Source organism: Macaca fascicularis, chromosome 1 (genome assembly GCF_037993035.2).
Source record: "Macaca fascicularis isolate 582-1 chromosome 1, T2T-MFA8v1.1".
Lineage (NCBI taxonomy): Eukaryota > Metazoa > Chordata > Mammalia > Primates > Cercopithecidae > Macaca > Macaca fascicularis.
Window position 1 is genome coordinate 24,988,544 of NC_088375.1, and position 18,658 is coordinate 25,007,201.

Genomic DNA, 18,658 nt, shown 5'->3' on the forward strand with positions numbered 1-18,658 from the left:
TACTTGTAAGTGGGAGCTAAACATGGGGTAGGTACCACATGGATATAAAGATGGGAACAGCAGACACTGGGGACTCCAAAAGGGTCAGGAGGAAGGGGAGCAAGGGTTAAAAAATTACAGATCAGGTACTGTATTCACTGTTTGGGTTATCGGTTCAATAGAAGCCAAAACCTCAGTATCACGCAATATATCAAGGTAGCAAACCTGCACATGTACCCTCTGAATCTAAAATAAAAAATAAAAATTTACAAAAAGAATTGCCATTGTGAAAACTCTTCTTTTTTATTTATTTTTATTTTTTTGAGATGGAATCTTGCTCTGTCGCCAGGCCAGAGTGCAGTGGCGTGATCTCAGCTCACTACAACCTCCACCTCCCGAGTTCAAGCTATTCTCCTGCCTCGGCCTCCCAAGTAGCAGGGACTACAGGTGCACGCCACCATGCCCACCTAATTTTTGTATTTTTAGTGGAGACAAAGTTTCATCATGTTGGCCAGGATGGTCTCGATCTCGACCTCGTGATCCGTCCACCTCGGCCTCCCAAAGTGCTGGGATTACAGGCATGAGCCACCCCGCCTGGCCCCTTATTTTTATTTTTTATTTTTTTGGAGGTGGAGTCTAGCTCTGTTGCCCAGGCTGGAGTGCAGTGGCATGATCTCGGCTCACTGCAACCTCCAACTCCCTGGTTCAGGCAGTTCTCCTACCTCAGCCTCCTGAGTAGCTGGGATTACAGGTGCATGCCACCACACCCGGCTAATTATTGTATTTTAGTAGAGGCAGGGTTTCACCATGTTGGCCAGGCTGGTCTCGAACTCGTGACCTCAGGTGGTCCGCCTGCCTTGGCCTCCCAAAGTGCTGAGATTACAGGTGTGACCCACCGTGCCCGGCCATAAAAACTCTTAATTTTAATGAAACCAAGGAACTGTAATATTAAATTTATTTAAGGAAAAGATGCATAGTATTTACTAGTGTTTAGATTAAACTTTATATTGGTTCTCTCTCTCTCTGAATGTTACTTATTACATTAGGTGACCCACAGGGAATATTCACTTAAAATTTTGTATTTCTTTGGTCAAAGAATGGTTATCACTTGGTGATTGGCATTTTGTAACTTTTCACAGACACATTAGTTATTGCTGTTGGGCTGAAAGCCACTTTTGTACTAGCAGAAAATACCTTGCTTTATTTTGTTTAACATTTCAAGCAAAGATAGAGTTTTAAAAAAAATTGTTCTTAACTGAGATAACAATTATTATTTCACCAAATGAGTATTGAAACTTCTAAAACCAATCTGAAGCCAGTACAACCTCTTTGCCATTGCCAGCTGTGCATGTTGCTATGGAAACTCAGTAGGGACTAGCAGGATTACTGTTGTGAGGACCACACCTGGTTTATTTGCATCCAGTTTAAGTTAGGGAACATTTCAAAAGAATAAAAGGTCTCAAGATGTGCCAGTGGACAGCAAGAAAGAGCTTGTTAGTTTGTAACCATCATATTGGAAGGGTGGGTAGGTTTTTCTTATTCCTTACAGTTCCTGGTTGGGAGGGTTTGGTGGACGTGTTAAAAATTTGTTTTGTGTATTCATTTCTCTCAATTTTTTGCTATTACGGTATTTTTTGGTTTTGTGTGCTTTTTGTTTTAGGTATTTCTTCTTGTAATTTTAATTTTTTTTTTCATTCTCTTAAAGAACTTAAAGTATGGACAGATCAAAAATTTTTAAGAGGAAAGAATTTAATTTATTTTCATTTGTATTATGTAATAAAATGTCTTAATAAGGATTTGACCACTGTTAGCTATGGTAGAATTTTATGTTGATCTCTGATTTTAAGTAGTATGAGCCACTATGCTCCCCTTCACGTCCAAAAACAACTCCTTCCCCCCACCCCCAACCCCACCGCCACCCCTACCCCTGGGACGGAGTCTTGCTGTGTCACCCAGGCAGACTGAAGGGCAGTGGCATGATCTCAGCTCTCTGCAAACTCCGCCTCCTGGGTTCAAGAGATTCTCTTGCCTCAGCCTCCTGAGTAGCTGGGATTACAGGCACACGCCACCACACCTAGCTAATTTTTTTTTCTTTTTGTTTGAGACAGAGTCTCACTCTGTCACCAGATTGGAGTGCAGTGGCGGGATCTCTGCCCACTGTTGAGTCTCTGCTCTGACACCCTGCTTCAAGCGATTCTTCTGCCTTAGCCTCCTGAGTAGCTGAGATTACAGGCACGCACCACCACGCCTGGCCAAGTTTTGTGTCTTTAGTAGAGACGGGGTTTCACCATGTTGGCTAGGATGGTCTCGATCTCCTGACCGTTTGATCCGCCCGCCTTGGCCTCCCAAAGTGCTGGGATTATAGGCGTGAGCCACCATGCCTGGCCAACGACTCCTTTTTAAGAAGACACTTTGAACTGCATTTGATTTTGTTTGTACCATTGCATCTCAGCTGTTAGTTCAGATTCATGAAATAGGAACATCACTGAATGTATAGAAAAAAGTTATGTGGGCCAGTTATATGAGCACTGAATATGGATATATACAACTTACATAGTTTTCATTAATTAGTTATACTACTCAGTCAGTTACACTGACTTATACCAGTTATACTAATTATGTTAAATCAAAAATAGCCATAATAGTACAAGTATATGGTAAATAAGAGTCATAGTGTGTACCATTTCTTCTTTATTGATTTAGGTTGTTTGAATTCTGTCGATCAGGATTCTGAGGCCTCATGACAAAGAGGGGGATGGTCAACGAGTGATAGTGAATTTTCACACCTGTGTACACCAAGTTTTGGTCTTTCTCATTTTCTAAATACAAAATATAATCTTATATCTTTTTTCAGAATACTTTACATCCATAGCAACCTGTATGGATCTGTTGCTATCGATATCATCTATCTATGTATATATATAAAGCCAGTAGATAACTTGTATTGTATATTAAGGGGAGGTTAATGTCAGATTTGGAGATCAGGTTTTTTTGTGTGTGTGTTAGTGAAATGCACCCTTAAAAAAAACCTGAGTAGACTGTTTTATCCAGCTTCATGAAAGAATAGCACCATACGACATATGTTCAAAGAACTTTCTGATTTATCTCCATGTTCCTTTAGTAAGGGCAGGTACTAGTTATTTCTGCTTTGCAGGTGAGGAAATAGGCACGAAAGGTGCCTGCCTAAAGCAGCTAATCTAAATGTGCCCCGATGGATAGTCCAGTGTCCCCCACTGTGTGTAATTGTTCTCTCTTTAAGTGTTAGGTTATTTTATACAGCTTACTCAGTTTTGCCTTTTTCTCTTTTTGTGTTCATAGACTGGAAAAGTAAGAAGAGCTTTCCTGCCTTTTTAATTACCAAACTACTCTCAGTTTTCAGTGAATCAGTTCAAAGAAAGAATGCAGTCTTTCTATACCTGGTAAATATTTTCTGCTAAATAAAGCTATTAATTTAGTAGCATCTGATAAATCCAGGTGTTATGATGATTGCCTTTAATTTTGTGGAATGACTATTAAAATGACTTGTCATATATATATATTTTTATTTTTCACTCTGAAATTTGTTTGATATTTATTGATGTGAAGGAGTGATGCTTGGGATGCCTGTGACCCAGCCAGCAATGGAAAATAGTTTAGGATTGGCCCTAGTTCTTAGACACTGGTCTGTTTTGAAAAAGTTGTGAAATCAGTGGAAATAGGGTATATAAATAGATTTTTCATATCATCTTTATTCTGTGACAGTATATCATTAGCATTAATCCCTGTATGGTAGTTGAATAGAAGCACTTTGTAAATAATAGTTTTATAAAATTAATGTAGTAATGAGAATATATAATCTACATTTTACCATTTTACAAATTACCTACGTGAAGATTAAAGAAGTAACTTGTGAAAGAAGTTCAGCTCGCTAGTGTAGAACTGAGATAGACTCCAGTTCAGAATCTACATCTGACTCCTAGACTAGTGCCTTTTTCATATTTTTGTTTTTAAGTACTTTAAGTGTAAATGTACATGCCTAAGACAATAAACAAACCATAGTGATGTTTCACATGGATTTTTCTTTTGGTATAGCTTACAGTGTTACTATTAACAATATTAACAGCCATTAATTAACTGGTATATGCCTTTGAAACTTTCATATGTATTATTTTATTTAAGCCTACGAAGAACTCTTGAGAGTATTGTCCGTTTTACAGATGAAAAAACTGAGGCTCAGAAAGGCAGTCATATAGCTCAATATGCTAGAACTGGAGTTTAAACCTAGTTCTGTGTTATTTCAAAGCACGTTACTAAACTGTTTAGCCTGCTTATTTTTTAAATTAATATTTGTGTGATCACAAATTCAACCCATCTCATGTTAACTAACACTGATTATGGAGTCATTTCCTCTCTTAATTGACCTATACAAAAATTTCAACATTTTAGAGAGAGATGAGGTAGTGTTGAGAAACCATATATTCCTCTGTAATGATTTTAACAAAGGGAATCATACAATTTTTATAATGTAATTCAAAGATAAGAATCTTATCCCACTTTAAAAATGTTATGAAATATTTGTATATCATAAACTATGTTGAAGTTCAAGTAAACGAATTTGGACAAGTCCAAAGGGATATTTTGTGTTACTGAACATTCATCTCATGTTTTCACTTTTTATGGTTGATAAGCAATAATTTATTTTTGCAAGACATTTTAAAAACACTTTTCAAAATTAGCTGACACCTTTAATGAAAAAAAATTGATGTTATAGAAGAGTATTATTCAGAAATTAATATAACATTTCACATCTGACTGGCCTGGGGGTAAATAAAGGCTTATTATCATGAATGAAACTGTAGTGATGAAAAGTATAGAGAAAATTTCTTCTTAGTAAAATAGCCAGAATGTCTGAGTTTGCCAAAACCAGGAGAATCTTTGCTTTAAAACCTGTCCTCATTCCCTGAGGTTCACCTTTCCTCAGGAATCTTTCATTAAGTTACTACCGCCACCTGGCTGGCCCGAAGAGGGTGGGGACACAGAGAATGTAGGCTCTATATATATATATATATATATATATATTTAAACGGGATCTCTCTCTGTTGCCCAGGCTGGAGTGCAGTGGTGAGATCTCCACTCACTGCAGCCTCCGCCTCCCAGGCTCACGTGATCCTCCCACCTCAGCCTCCTGAGTAGCTGGTATTACAGGCATACACCACCATGCCTAGCTAATTTGTTTGTTTGTTTGTTTGTTTTATAGAGACGGGTTTGTGCCATGTTGCCCAGGCTGGTCTCAAACTCCTGAGCTCAGGCAGTCTGTCCGCCTCGGCCTCTCAAAGTGCAGGGATGCGCCACTGCACCCAGCTGAATGTGATATTTAAAATATCTCTTTTAATAGCTTATGTCATGTAACAGTTTATTCCTGGTAAGGTGTGGAGATCTTATAGCAAATAATTTTTACTTACATGCATTTTAACCTATGCTATTCAAAATGAGAAATAAGGTGCATTTGATTGCCTAGTGCCTTTCTGTTTTGGGCAGTCATATTTAGGGCTTTATACAAGGTGAGAAGCATTGACAGATAGTACTTTGATATTACTTTTTAGCAAAACTCTTTCATCTAAAGCTTGTAAAGATGATGTGAAATTTATTGAGATTATCTGTCATTATGGAAAGATTACAAAATTGATTACCCTAAGAACACTTCTACCACTCATCCTGTGAGGAGAAGGGCAGAAGGGTGGGGCAGGGCTGGAGCAACTAACAGTTCCTGGAATTCCTACTCTGTTGGGCGTATGCTAGACATGCTCACATGTATTCTTTTATTTTTAGTATACATAGAAATGTAGAAGTATAGGAAGTAGGGCAAAAAGAAGAAAAGCGTTGTGCATGGAATTATTCCCTCCTTTTTTGTTTGAACGGTCAACTTGTTAACCCTCCACATTCTTTCTTCATCTGCTTTTGGCAGCACCAGATACAGTCGATTGTTTCCAGTCTCTGAATCATAACTGCCTGGGATTGCTGTATAGTGTTCACCTGGCCAGAGGTGCTTCTTTCTTAAGTTTTCAGAAGACAACATTTATACTTCAAATGTTATTTGAGGATTAAAACATGAGGACAAAAAGAAGAAAAAGAAAACCTCTAGTACTTCAGACGTGTTGAGATAGTCCTAACACTATTAAGACTTTATTCTTAACTGTGTACAGTAAAGATGATTTTCTGGCCTGTGGATTGAAAGTCAGTTAAAAAGCATGGAAATATGCCGGGCGCGGTGGCTCACGCCTGTAATCCCAGCACTTTGGGAGGCCGAGGCGGGCGGATCACGAGGTCAGGAGATGGAGACCATCCTGGCTAACACGGTGAAACCCCGTCTCTACTAAAAATGCAAAAAATTAGCCGGGCGAGGTGGCGGGCATCTGTAGTCCCAGCTACTCGGGAGGCTGAGGCAGGAGAATGGCGTGAACCCGGGAGGCGGAGCTTGCAGTGAGCCGAGATCGCGCCATTGCACTCCAGCCTGGGCGACTAAGCGAGACTCTGTCTCAAAAAAAAAAAAAAAAAAAAAAAAAAAAAAAAAAAAAAAAGCATGGAAATACTCAAAAGCATCACTTAAATTTTTTTCTTGTACTAGGAGAAAATGTTTGACAGTTGTATTTATTAAATATTTATCAAGATATAATACCGTTATTTTTCTAATTCCTGATTAGTTTCAAAACATATTATCTTAATTTTAAGGATAACCTTGGGAGACAGCATAATTATTCCCATTTTTCAAATGAGAAAATGAAGGTTCAGATGTTAGATTAGGTTTTTAGTAATGCCATAACAGGGTACTACAAACAACAGAAATTTATTGTCTCTCAGTTCTGGAGGCTAGAAGTCTAGAATAAAGTATTAGTAGGTTTGGTTCTTTCTGAGGGTTGTGAAGCAGAATCTGTTCCATCCCTCTCTTGTCTTCATTTGTTCTATGTCTGTCTCTGTTCAAATTTCCCCTTTATATAAGGACAGTAGTCATACTGGATTAGGGCCAGTCCTACTGACCAGATCTTAATATTTGCAAAGGCCTATTTCTCACTAAAGTCGTATTTACAGGTACAAAGGGTGTAGACTTTAACGTCTTTTGGGGGAAGACACAGTTCAATCCATAACAATATAAGTCCTTTCCTCTCTTAAATAGTGTCTCATAAGTAGGAAAGTTCGACATAGCACGTTGTAGTGCCACTAAAATGATAGTTTTAAAAGAACATGACAATATATTTATAATACCACATTTAAATTTCATTTTCTAATATTATGTCTGGGGAGATTTTATTTTAAATTAACCAAGTTTCTAAAATATTAATAGAATTTTGGGTTGTAATGGTTTTCAAACCTTTTCTTCAAATAATAAGTGATGACACCAACTATGTAAAGTTATTCAAAACCCAGTGCTTAGATCTGGCTTTAAGTCTGAACTTCCATTAATAAAATTAGACCTTTAAAATGTGGACTCCTCCACAATATCTTGAAATGTCCATCAGAATACTGTTTAAATTGTTGCAAGAGCAATCTGACAGTGGAATATCTGTACATTTCATATTTATGTAAAAATTGTGGTTTTACCAGTGTTAATACACATCTTGTGATTAGGGATTTCTGAGTGTTGGAGAGGTCAAAGCTACACTAGGATAACCAAAAAAAACTGTATAGTGATTTGTTCATCTGCTACCTTTTTCTTTCTTTGCTTTTTTTTTTAAATTTCAAAATAATTTCAGAAGTACTGAAAAAATGAAAGAACAGTGCAAATAACTCATCCCTGGAACCTTTTGAGAGTAAGTTACTGACTTGATGCTCTGTCACCCCCAAATACTTTAGTGTTCCTACAAATAAGGACATTCTTCTTCATAGCAACAATACAAACATAAAACTCAGGAAATTAACACTGACAGATTACTATTGACTAATCTGTAGACCCTGTTCACATTTTGCCACTTGTCCCCAAAATGTCCCTTACACCAAAATAATCCAGTCCAAGACTGTGCATTGGATTTAGTTGTCATATCTCTTTACTGTTGTTCAATCTGGAATGGTTCCGTAAGTCCTTTTGATTTCTAGGGTCATGGTACTTTAGAAGAATACATTTTGTGGAGTGTTTTTGAATTTAGGTTTACCTGATGGTTCCGCATGATTAGATTCAAATCATGCCATGCATGTTTGGCAGGAGGGTCACAGAGTGATGCTGTATTCTTATTGCATCCTTTCAGGTGGTGCAAAATTTTTATTTGTTTCTTTTTTTTTTTTTTTGACAGAGTCTTTCTCTGTCATCCAGGCTGGAGTGCAGTGACGTGATCTCAGCTCACTGCAGCCTCTGCCACCCAGGTTCAAGCAATTCTCCTGTCTCAGCCTTCCGAGTAGCTGGAACTACAGGTGCACACCACCATGCCCGGCTAATTTTTCTATTTTTAATAGACATGGGGTTTCACTATATTGGTGATGCTGGTCTCGAACTCCCAACCTCAGGTGATCCGCCTGCCTCGACCTCCCAAAGTGCTGGGATTACTGGCCTGAGCCACTGCACCTGGCCTGTTTTTTGACTGATTGCGTTACCTTTGATCACTTAAGGTGATGTTTTTCAGTCTTCTCTTCTGTAAAGTTGTGCTTCTCTTTGTAATTAATAATTATTTTATGGGGAAACTGTAAATTTTCATCACCAAGTTTTCATTTACTAGATTTAATAGTGGTTCTCCCTCCCTCCCTCCCTCTCTCCATCCCTTCCTTCCTCCCAGATCTCACTCTGTCACCCAAGCTGAAGTACAGTGGCATAATCATAGCTCACTGAAGCTTCAAACTCCTGGGCTTAAGAGATACTCCCACCTCAGCTTCTTGAGCAGCTGAGACTACAGGTGCATGCCACCGCACCTGGCTGACTTTTAAATTTTTTATAGAGACAGGATCTCACTCTGTTGTTCAGGCTGATCTCAAACTCCTGCACTCAAGTAATCTGTCTGCCTAGGCCTCCTAAAGAGCTGGGATTACAGGCATGAACCACCGTACCTGGCCTTTTGTTATTTTTTAACTGAACTAATTACTGTGATGGTTTTCAAATACTGATTTCCTAATTATATTGTTCTACATTATTTGGCATTCTACTATAAGGAAAAGCTTTCTCTTCTCTATATTTATTTATATCTGTATGGACTCCTGAATTCCTTTAAGTAATAGTTATAATTCACTCATTTTTTTTCTTGTCCAGATTGTCTAAAATTTGGCTAATGGGAATCCCTTCAAACTGGTCTTGTATCTTTTTCACATATTCCAATAGTTTTTAAAAGTACTTCCACTAATAGTTTTTTTGTTGTTTTTGTTTTTGTTTTGAGAATCCCTGTTTTATTAATGGTAGAAAGTAGCGTTTAGAAATCAAGATGTGGGTGCCAAGTATGCTTATTGCTGTAGGGGTATTATTGCCCCCAGGCACTCCATGGACAGAACTAGAGAATAGAATATATGTATATGTGTGTGTATTTTACTTAAAGCTGTGTTTATTTCTGCATTTATATATTTTGAAAACCATTGACTTTATACCAAAACCTCTAATTCCAATTTGGTATTGTAGAGTTGATTCTAGTTTTTTCTCTGTTTAAGGTTTTAGTTCCTTTCCCCAACAGTGGTACACTTAACTCTCATTATCCTTAAAATACTTACTACAGTTTCTCTCTCCATATAACCATTCTCCTCGTTGCTGCTCCCTGCTCACTTTCCTAAGCTTGGATGCCTGCCTTGCTCAGCCCCATCTAATGACTTTTGGACTGAATTATGAAAAAAAGTTCATTTTTTAAATGACAAATATTAAATTGGACAAATTCGCTTCTACTACACCACCTTTGGTTAATTTGCTTCCTCTATTCTTATTTATTTTTAATTTGGAACCCTATTAGTTCCATGTTGATGGAAATTCTTTGAGATTTTTTTAAATTAAGCTTAATTAGGCATTTTATATTATCTTAATCTTACTCTTAGGAGCTGTTACATTTAAGGTGTTAAAGATAATTAGCTGGCTAACTAGAGATGCTCTGAACATTGATTATTTTTAATTTCAAGGCATATAATCAGTTTAAAATGAATTGCTTTCATTATATGAAAACATTCCATCATTTATGAAGAACAATAAGGACTTTTTAATGTTTTTAAGTCAATTCTGGTCTCATTTGCCTCAGCTCTAAATTCTTTTCATAGAACATTATTTATGAACAAGTAATGCCAGAAAATAAGATAAATTCCAAAAAACTCAAGGAGTAGTACTATATGTATGAAGATGATTTCTGTGCAGATTTTTTCTTACTAGAATGGTCTAGGGATAGTGATTAACTTTAGAATTTGTTAGCAAAATATAAATAGCAAATATAAAAAGAATATTTAACTTCTAAACTGTTAGAGAGGGGAAGAAAGAGGAATGAAGAAATTACATTTGATATTAAAAACCAGGAAAGAAGGGGAAGGGAGATCCACAACAAATAACAGCTAAAGTAAATAAAAACTGTAAAATGACATGATGGGAAAAGGCCAAATATCTCAGTAATCACAAAGGAAGTAGTAAATGGGTTAAACAAACTTCTACTCAGATTGGATTTTTAAAAAATGAAATGAAAATCCTGTCTATTTCTTTTCATAAGTGACACACCTAAAACCAAATGACACAGAAAAGATGATTAATGAATCTATGGAGCTATACCAGTCAAATAGTATAAAAACAAAAGAGCTGTTATACAGTAAATTCTGAGGCCAAAAAAGGGAGGGAGGTAGATAAAGGAAGATAATTTTGAAGTGACAAAGGAATAGTTTACCAAGCAGAAATGTCCATGTACATAAAAATGTTTAATATAAAATGCCTAATCAATAGACATAATTACCACGATGACAGAGATGTTAGGATTATCTGACAAGGATTTTAAAGCAGCTGTCATAAAAATGCTTCAGTGAGTAATTATGGACATGCTTGAAACAAATGAAAAAAATATGAAGTCTGAGTAAAGAAATAGGCCTCAGTAAATAGAAAATATAAAGAAAAACTAAATAGAAATTTTTGAACAGCTACAATATCTTTACTAAAACTCACTGTGTAGGCTCACAACAGAATGGAGGAGACAGAGTGAACTGGAAGATGGAACAATAGAAATTACCCAATCTGAACAAGAAAGAGAAAAGAGAACAAATAATCAATGGACCCTCAGGGACCATTAGGACTAAAGCAAAAAGATCTACAACAAAAGTTCTAACTTTCATCTGAGTACTGGGAGAAGAGGAGAAAGAGGGTGGGGCTGAAAAGTACTTTCAGAACACTGAAAACTCCCCAAATTTGGTAGAAGACATATACCCGTATGGATTTAAGAAACTGAGCAAATTTCAAGCAAAAAATTTTCACCAAAAAAAAAAAAAAAAAAATCTCCAAGACACATTTTTAATAAAACTTACATAAACTGGAGACAAAGGAAAAATCTTGAAAACAGAGAGAAATGACATCTTACCTATGGGAAAAACAATTCCAGGGATAGTGGATTTCTTAGCAGAAACCATGGAGGCCAGGAGGCCAAGGCATAGTATTTTTCAGGTAGAGAGAGAGCTCAAACTCCCCCAAATCTATATCTAGCAAAAATATCCTTCAGGAATGAAGGGGAAATCAAGACATTGTTAGGTGAAGGAAAAGAAAGAAAATTTACCTCCAGCAGACCTACCCTAAAAGAATGACTACCATAGTTTATAATGGAACTGAAAAGTTCCTATCGTTTGGTGATGTCTTGATGATTCTGGCCCTGTGTAGGCCTAGTCTAGTTTGAGTCTTAGTTTTTAACAAAAAAATATTTTAAATAGAAAAAACTCATAGAAAGGATGTAAAGAAAGAAAATATTTTTGTGCAGCTATACAACATCTTTGTATCTCCAGTGTTGGAGGTGGGGCCTAGTGGGAAGTGTTTGGATTATGGGGGTGGATCCCTCATAGCTTGGTGCAGTCTTCTTGATAGTGAGTTCTCATGGGATCTGGTCATTTTAAAGTGTGTGGCAACCCCCCTCCCCAATCTCTGTCTCTCTTGCTCCTGCTTTTGCCGTATGGCATGCCTGCTCCTGCCTTCACCTACTACCATGATTGTAAGCCTCCTGAGGTCTCCTCGAAAGCAGATGCTGCTATGCTTCCTATACAGGCTGCAGAACCTGACCCAATTAAACCTCTTTTCTTATACATTACCCAGCCTCAGGCATTTCTTTATAGCAATGCAAGAATGGCCTAATACATACATACACCCTATGCACTAGCAGTCTCACTTCTGTGCATTTATCGCAGAGAAATAAAAAATTATGTTCACATAAAAATATGTATACAGATGTGCTTTACATATTATATATAAGAGTCCTGTATCAGAAATGTGCTTTGTAAATATTTTCCCGCAGTGTGGACTTGTCATCCTCTGTACATCCTGTGTACGAATGTTTACAGCAGGTTTATTTTAATAGCCTAAAACTTAGAAACAGCCAAAAAGTCCCTCAATAAGTAAATGCTGAGCAAACAGTGGGGTATTGTTGAGCGTGGTGCCTCATGCCTGTAATCCCAGCTACTTGGGAGACAAAAAAGTGGGATGATGGCTCGTTCAAGACCAGCCTGAGCAACATAGTGAGAACTTGTCTCTAAAAAAAATTTTTTTTTTTTTTTAATTAGCCAGGTGTGGTGACGTACTAGTAGTCCTAGCTACTTCGGAGGCTAAGGCGGGATGATCAATTGAGCCCAGGAGTTCGAGGCTGCAGTGAACTATGATAACACTACAGCACTCCAGTCTGGGCAACAGAGAGATACCCCATCTCTTAAAAATAAATAAATGAATAAACCCTGAAATTAAAAAGCAAACTATGGGACATCTGTACCATGGAATACTTAATATTCAGCAAGAAAAAGGAATAACTATTGATACACACAAAAGCTTGGTTGGATCTCAAAGGCATACATAATGCCGAGTAAAAAATGCCAATCTCAAATGGTCATGTTACGTATGTTTCCACTTGTATAACGTTACCAAAATGACCAGCTATAAAGGTAGATATTAGATTAGTGGTTGTCAGGGATTAGAAATAGCCTGAGGGATAGGAGTTGGTGTGACTGTCATGGGGTAGCAGGACAGAATTCTGTGTGATGAAATAGTTCTGTATCTTGATTGCAATGATAGTTACAGGAACCTGCACATGTGACCTTAAAATGAAGTAGAAGTATACTTTATATGAAGATCAGTTGTTTGGATTTAATATATGTAGTTACATAAGACGTAACCAGTGGAGAAATTAATGAATGGTACATGGGATCCATCTTTGAAGATTCCTTTGCATTTCTAATAATTTCAAAATAAAAAGTTAAAAGCAAAAGAGAGGGATATAATAATTGCTATAGGATTTCAGAGAAAGAAATAGTTCCTTAATAACTAGGAGAATGAGGGAAGACCTGAGGCCATAGCTTTTGAATAGTTTTTGTAGGATAGGTAAACTTTTCATGAAACAATACAGGGAAAAGAAGGGTATTTTGGACAGATTGAGGTTAATTAATGTTTATAGAATGACTACCACTATATTATTATTAAGAAATGTTAATAACATCTGATTAGGCTGAAAAAACTTTAATTAATTGGGTGTATCTTTAGATTTCATATCTGATATAGAACTCTGGGATATTTGTTACCCTTGTGTTGTCACACAGATTCTGGAAGCCTGAGTGTAACAGATAGAGAGAAAACATAAATTACCAGTATCAGAAATGAAACGGAACAGTTCAAAAAATGGATGGAAATAATCAAAGCTGCCTGGGTTTTAAGCAAAACAAGGCTTATTTTTTCATGGATTTATGAAATTGAATCAGAGAAGAAGTCACATTTTATTTGTTGAAATAGGAGAACTCTAATATTATTTTTATTTTTTGAGATGAAGTCTCACTCTGTCACCCAGGCTGGAGTGCAGTGTCACGGTCTAGGCTCACTGCAACTTCTGCCTCTTGGGTTCAAGCAATTCTTGTGCCTCAGCTTCCTGAGTAGCTGGAACTGTAGGTGCACACCACCACAGGTGACTAAATTTTTGTATATTTAGTAGAGATGGGGTTTCACCATGTTGGCCCGGCTGGTCTTGAACTGCTGACCTCAGGTGATCTTCCTGCCTTCGCCTCTCAAAGTGCTGGGATTAGAGGCATGAGCCACCACGCCTGGCTAGAACTCTAATACTAGACAACAATGTCAAGACAACTTACTGTATAGGCCTGTGTTAAAACTCCATAGTGACCTATTCTTTTTCTCCCTGGAATGTTCACAGTTTGTAATTACACATTTTGGTGATTGCTTAATATTTCTATTATTCAATTACAAACTTTCTGAAGCTTGTCCTTGCCGAGAGCAGTGGAGACCCTAACCCAGCAGCACCAGAGGAATTAAAGACACACACACAGAAATACAGAGTGTGGAGCGGGAATCAGGGGGCTGACAGCCTTCAGAGCTAAGAGCCACGAACAGAGTTTTACCCACATATTTGTTGACAGCAAGCCAGTGATAAGCGTTGTTTCTATAGATTATAGATTAACTAAAACAAAGGGATGGGAAATAAAGGGATGGGCTCTGGCTAGTTATCTGCAGCAGGAACCTGTCCTTAAGGCACAGATCGCTCATACTATTGTTTTTCATTCAGGAACACCTTAAGCGGTTTTCTGCCCTGGGTAGGCCAAGTGTTCCTTGCCCTCATTCTGGTAAACCAGCAACCTTCAGCGTGGGTGTCATAGCCATCAAGAGCATGTCACAGTGCTGCAGAGATTTTGTTTATGGCCATTTTGGGGGCCTGTTTATGGCCAGATTTGGGGACCTGTTCCCAACACATTCTTGTCTTCCCAATTCCTATCCCTGTGCCTGAAAACACTTAGTAAATACTTGTTGAATCTATTAATGATTGAAATCAATGACTTGGCAAAACACTTTAAACTAGAATGAAAGAAATACAGTCATGGAAGTAAAGAAACAGTATGGTAGGATAGGATCATGTAGGATAGGATAGACAGATAAGTTTAGTGAAATGGTAAAACTTTAATAGAGTTACACAGAGATTTAAGCTTTTACAACCAAGAAATTCAGGATTGGATTTTGTAATAGGTTTAAAGAATGCCAGATTGTTAGAGTGAACAGTAGATGAGCTATGTATATAGGTGTAAAAATGTAATATAGCACAGGTTAAAAGAGACCAGAAACGTGTCATTTCAAACTGCTTTCCACTAGTTTGGTAGCTTTCTCAGTGAACCACCACTTAAATGACTTGATGAGATTAACTGACAGCCCATTCCTGTTTGAAGCACTGATTCCCTATATAGCATGCTGAAGACTTACTTCATGGTATGTCTACCAGTTGAGTTGTAAAGTTATCAAGAACCATTTACTTGTTTGAGCTCCCAATACTGTTCATGCTAGTTGTACTAATTTTAATCACACTATTTATTTATTATTTATTATTATTATTTGGGATCCAAATTCAAAGGAAAGGTGTTGGCCCCCAAAATTGGTGAATGAATGCATATTTGTATGCTTTGGGTTAAAATACAATGATTATGTATATGTGTTTATGATATTTAGGTTGACTGTTTTGTTCAATCAGCCAACCAACTACTGATCGGAGTCTCATGGGATAGGAATTTTTACCCATTTTATTTTATTTGTCTTCCTCTCATGCCTCCGTAGTGTGCCTGAGTCCCCAACCGCCACCATACCTCGGCTCTGTGTTTATTAACTAGGCCTCAGTTTACTTTTTATGAAGATTGTCCTTCAGATTGCTTGTTATGAATAGCCACGTTGATAAAGTACATTTCTTTCATGGTATCTGCCCATCTAGATTTTTAGTAAATGATAGAAATTCCATTAAGTATTTTAAAAGATTTTTTTAGGGGGGAGGGGACACTGAGAGCCCCATAATGTAACCTTCGAGGGTATCATTACATAGTCTGTGATGTAGTTGACAAGAATGGTGGCAGTGCCAATACCTGTCACTTGATTCTGAGTCTAAAATTTTCAGATCCTGAAATGTTCTTTCATATTTGGTGGGCATTAGTAAAATGATTTTAGGCTGTACATGTATGATGGCTTTTTTGGACTTTTTTTGTAAATAATTGTTGATAATATTTGAGGTACTAAGTATTTTTATTAGTGAGTGTTGAAATATCATTGTTTTCTGTAAGTTAGTAGGACGCTAAATTATTGGTAGATTGGAAAAGAGACAAAGGTTGGAAAAGATAATGGTGTACTGTTGATTGCCTGGGGTGAAACCTGTGGAACTAAAAGATACAGACACCCCCCATGATACAGAAAGGAGGTAACAGGGAATAATTGTTGAGTCAGACATTTCTACTTGTTCAACTAGGTAGACGGTTAGTACAGAATAGAGGGTACAAATGGCTGTTCATATAGAACATGACCAGGCTGGATGTTAATGATTTAGTAAGGTAGAGTATAGGCCAATGTCAGTTCACTCTCACATAAAAAGTGTGTTTCAAAACACTAGTTTGTGATTTAGTTGTCATTGCCCTCAATTTCATTTCTAATGATACCTACACTGGCCCATAAGATCATGAGTGTAAAAATATTTTAATACTAGTAGTGTTGGCTGGGCATGGTGGTTCACGCCTGTAATCCCAGCACTTTGGGAGGCCGAGGCGGGCGAATCACGAGATGAGGAGTTTGAGACCAGCCTGGCTAACATGGTGAAACCCCGTCTCTACTAAAAATACAAAAATTAGCCTGACTTGGTGGCAGGCACCTGTAATCCCAGCTACTTGGGAGGCTGAGGCAGGAGAATCGCTTGAAACCAAAAGGCTGAGGTTGCAGTAAACCGAGATTGCACCACTGCATTCTAGCACAGGCAAAAGAGCGAAACTCCGTCTCAAAAAAAAAAAAAAAAAAAAAAACTACCAGTTTCTGGGTCCTGGAAGAGCATTTGTCCCCTCTTTTAGGAGGAAAAAAAAAAAAAGCCTACATTTTAGGCATAGTTGTGAAATACATGAATTTGAATTTGCCCTTTCAGCTCCTTTTTATACTTCCATATGTTACTACTATTTCCTATTATTACTACCTTCTATGAACCCTTTGCCCCCATTGCCCCACCCCCAATCCAGGTCCTCTAAATATCAGTTATTTTATTATTTATTGGCCTCTTCTCTAGTAGAAACTAGAGACTGTTCTCTAGTAGAAACATTGCCTCACTAATCAACTCCTAAACTAGGTGTTAAATGAAGCGGTGGGATTGGATTAATTCATGCTCAAGTGTGAATGACCGACAATCCCACAAACCTCTTAAAAATGGTTTTCCTTTGTACAAAGGGTGTTCTTTCTAGGTTAAGTTTTAATCTAATTGATTCTTTGCTATTATTTCAGACAGATGACCAAGTGAAACAGACATTTGAACTTTGTGGGAAAAGCTGTTATTTTCTTCTTTTGGACATAAATGTGCCATGGTTGGGGAGTACAGGCAAGAGATGGTGACCATCCCTCTCCCAATCCATCTATAGAGGCTTGGACAAGCTCCTGGTGTTTAAACTTCCCCTCTAAAATTAGTAAGGTACTTAGATCAAGAGTGGCAGAAAGGGACTTTTCTTGCCTTTCCTTCCCACTTTAGCAAAGCGAGCTTTTTTGTCTGGGTGAGCTTTGCCGTAGAGGGGAAGGGGGTCCCACTCTAGATAGTATCCTGTGTGGGCTGGTAAACTATAGCCTCTCTGCTACAGGTCCTGTGGGCGTCTCTTAGCCTGAGGCTGTTTCACTAAGAAGGTGCCGCTCCTGTTGGGTACAGACACACTCCTTTGTCAGCGATGACTGGCTCCAAGTCATCCTTAGCTAATACATGAAAGACCACACTGGCACTAGAAAGGTAGTTTAAAGATGTTATTACATAAAGTAGAAAAGAGCAGATGGTAAGTTGCAGAAATATCCCATAATAAATGCAAACAGTAAATTTAAAATTTTGTAAAGGCAGAACAGGAGGGAAATAAACATTTATTGATCTACTGTAATCTAGTCACATTCACCACTGCTTTTCATCTTTTCTCACCAAGGAGAATTTGTATAATCTAACATATTCTACCTTAAAAACTCATTTGAAATTTGTGTTCTCTTCTATAATGTATTCTTATTTTAATAAAAGTGCTGCGAAATATTAAATAAGATCGATGCTTTCAAAAGATGTACCGTGTTTATCCAATGATTTGATGTCTGCACTGGCACAACTGCATCACATTCCTCCAGTCCACGCTCTTGTTTGAGAAGCATGAAAAATTTATCTCACAATAACCTCATGAAAGGGATATCATCATTTTATAGATGAGAAAATTAAGGCTGGAAGAGGGAAGGAACTTAAACAGGTATTACAGGTACTAAATGGCCATGTTAAGTTTCTCCCCCAAAGTCTCTCCTCTTAAGCATTTTGTGATTCTGTAAAACACTAAAACTGGTAATGCAGAGTGCTGATCCAAAAGTTTAAGGTTTTTGGTCCTCTACTGACTTGCAAGGGAATCTTTTTAAAGGCTCCTTATTAAAATCTGTCTTTCATTTCCTCATATGCATGTTGAGTTTAATTTCAACCTTAATGTTGGGAAAAGGTGCATACATATTTTTAAAATCAGACATTTGATATTCTTGAAGACTAGTTCTAAATAAAAGCAGTTATTAATGGGATGACACCTTTGAGAA

The 18,658-nt window shown here is 37.5% G+C and overlaps 1 protein-coding gene across 8 annotated transcripts in view; it reads left to right on the top strand.

Moving 5' to 3' along the window:
- The window catches only part of POU2F1 (POU class 2 homeobox 1), a 195,989-nt gene that overhangs the window by 79,936 nt on the left and 97,395 nt on the right, over positions 1–18,658 (top strand). For 2 of the 8 annotated variants that reach the window (XR_012418722.1, XM_065520567.1), the window contains exon 2: positions 3,298–3,398. The exons of the other annotated variants lie outside the window; for them this stretch is intronic. The gene's annotated coding sequence lies outside the window, so the exon portion shown is untranslated. The remainder of the gene's footprint in view (positions 1–3,297; positions 3,399–18,658) is intronic. 8 annotated transcript variants of the gene reach the window in all.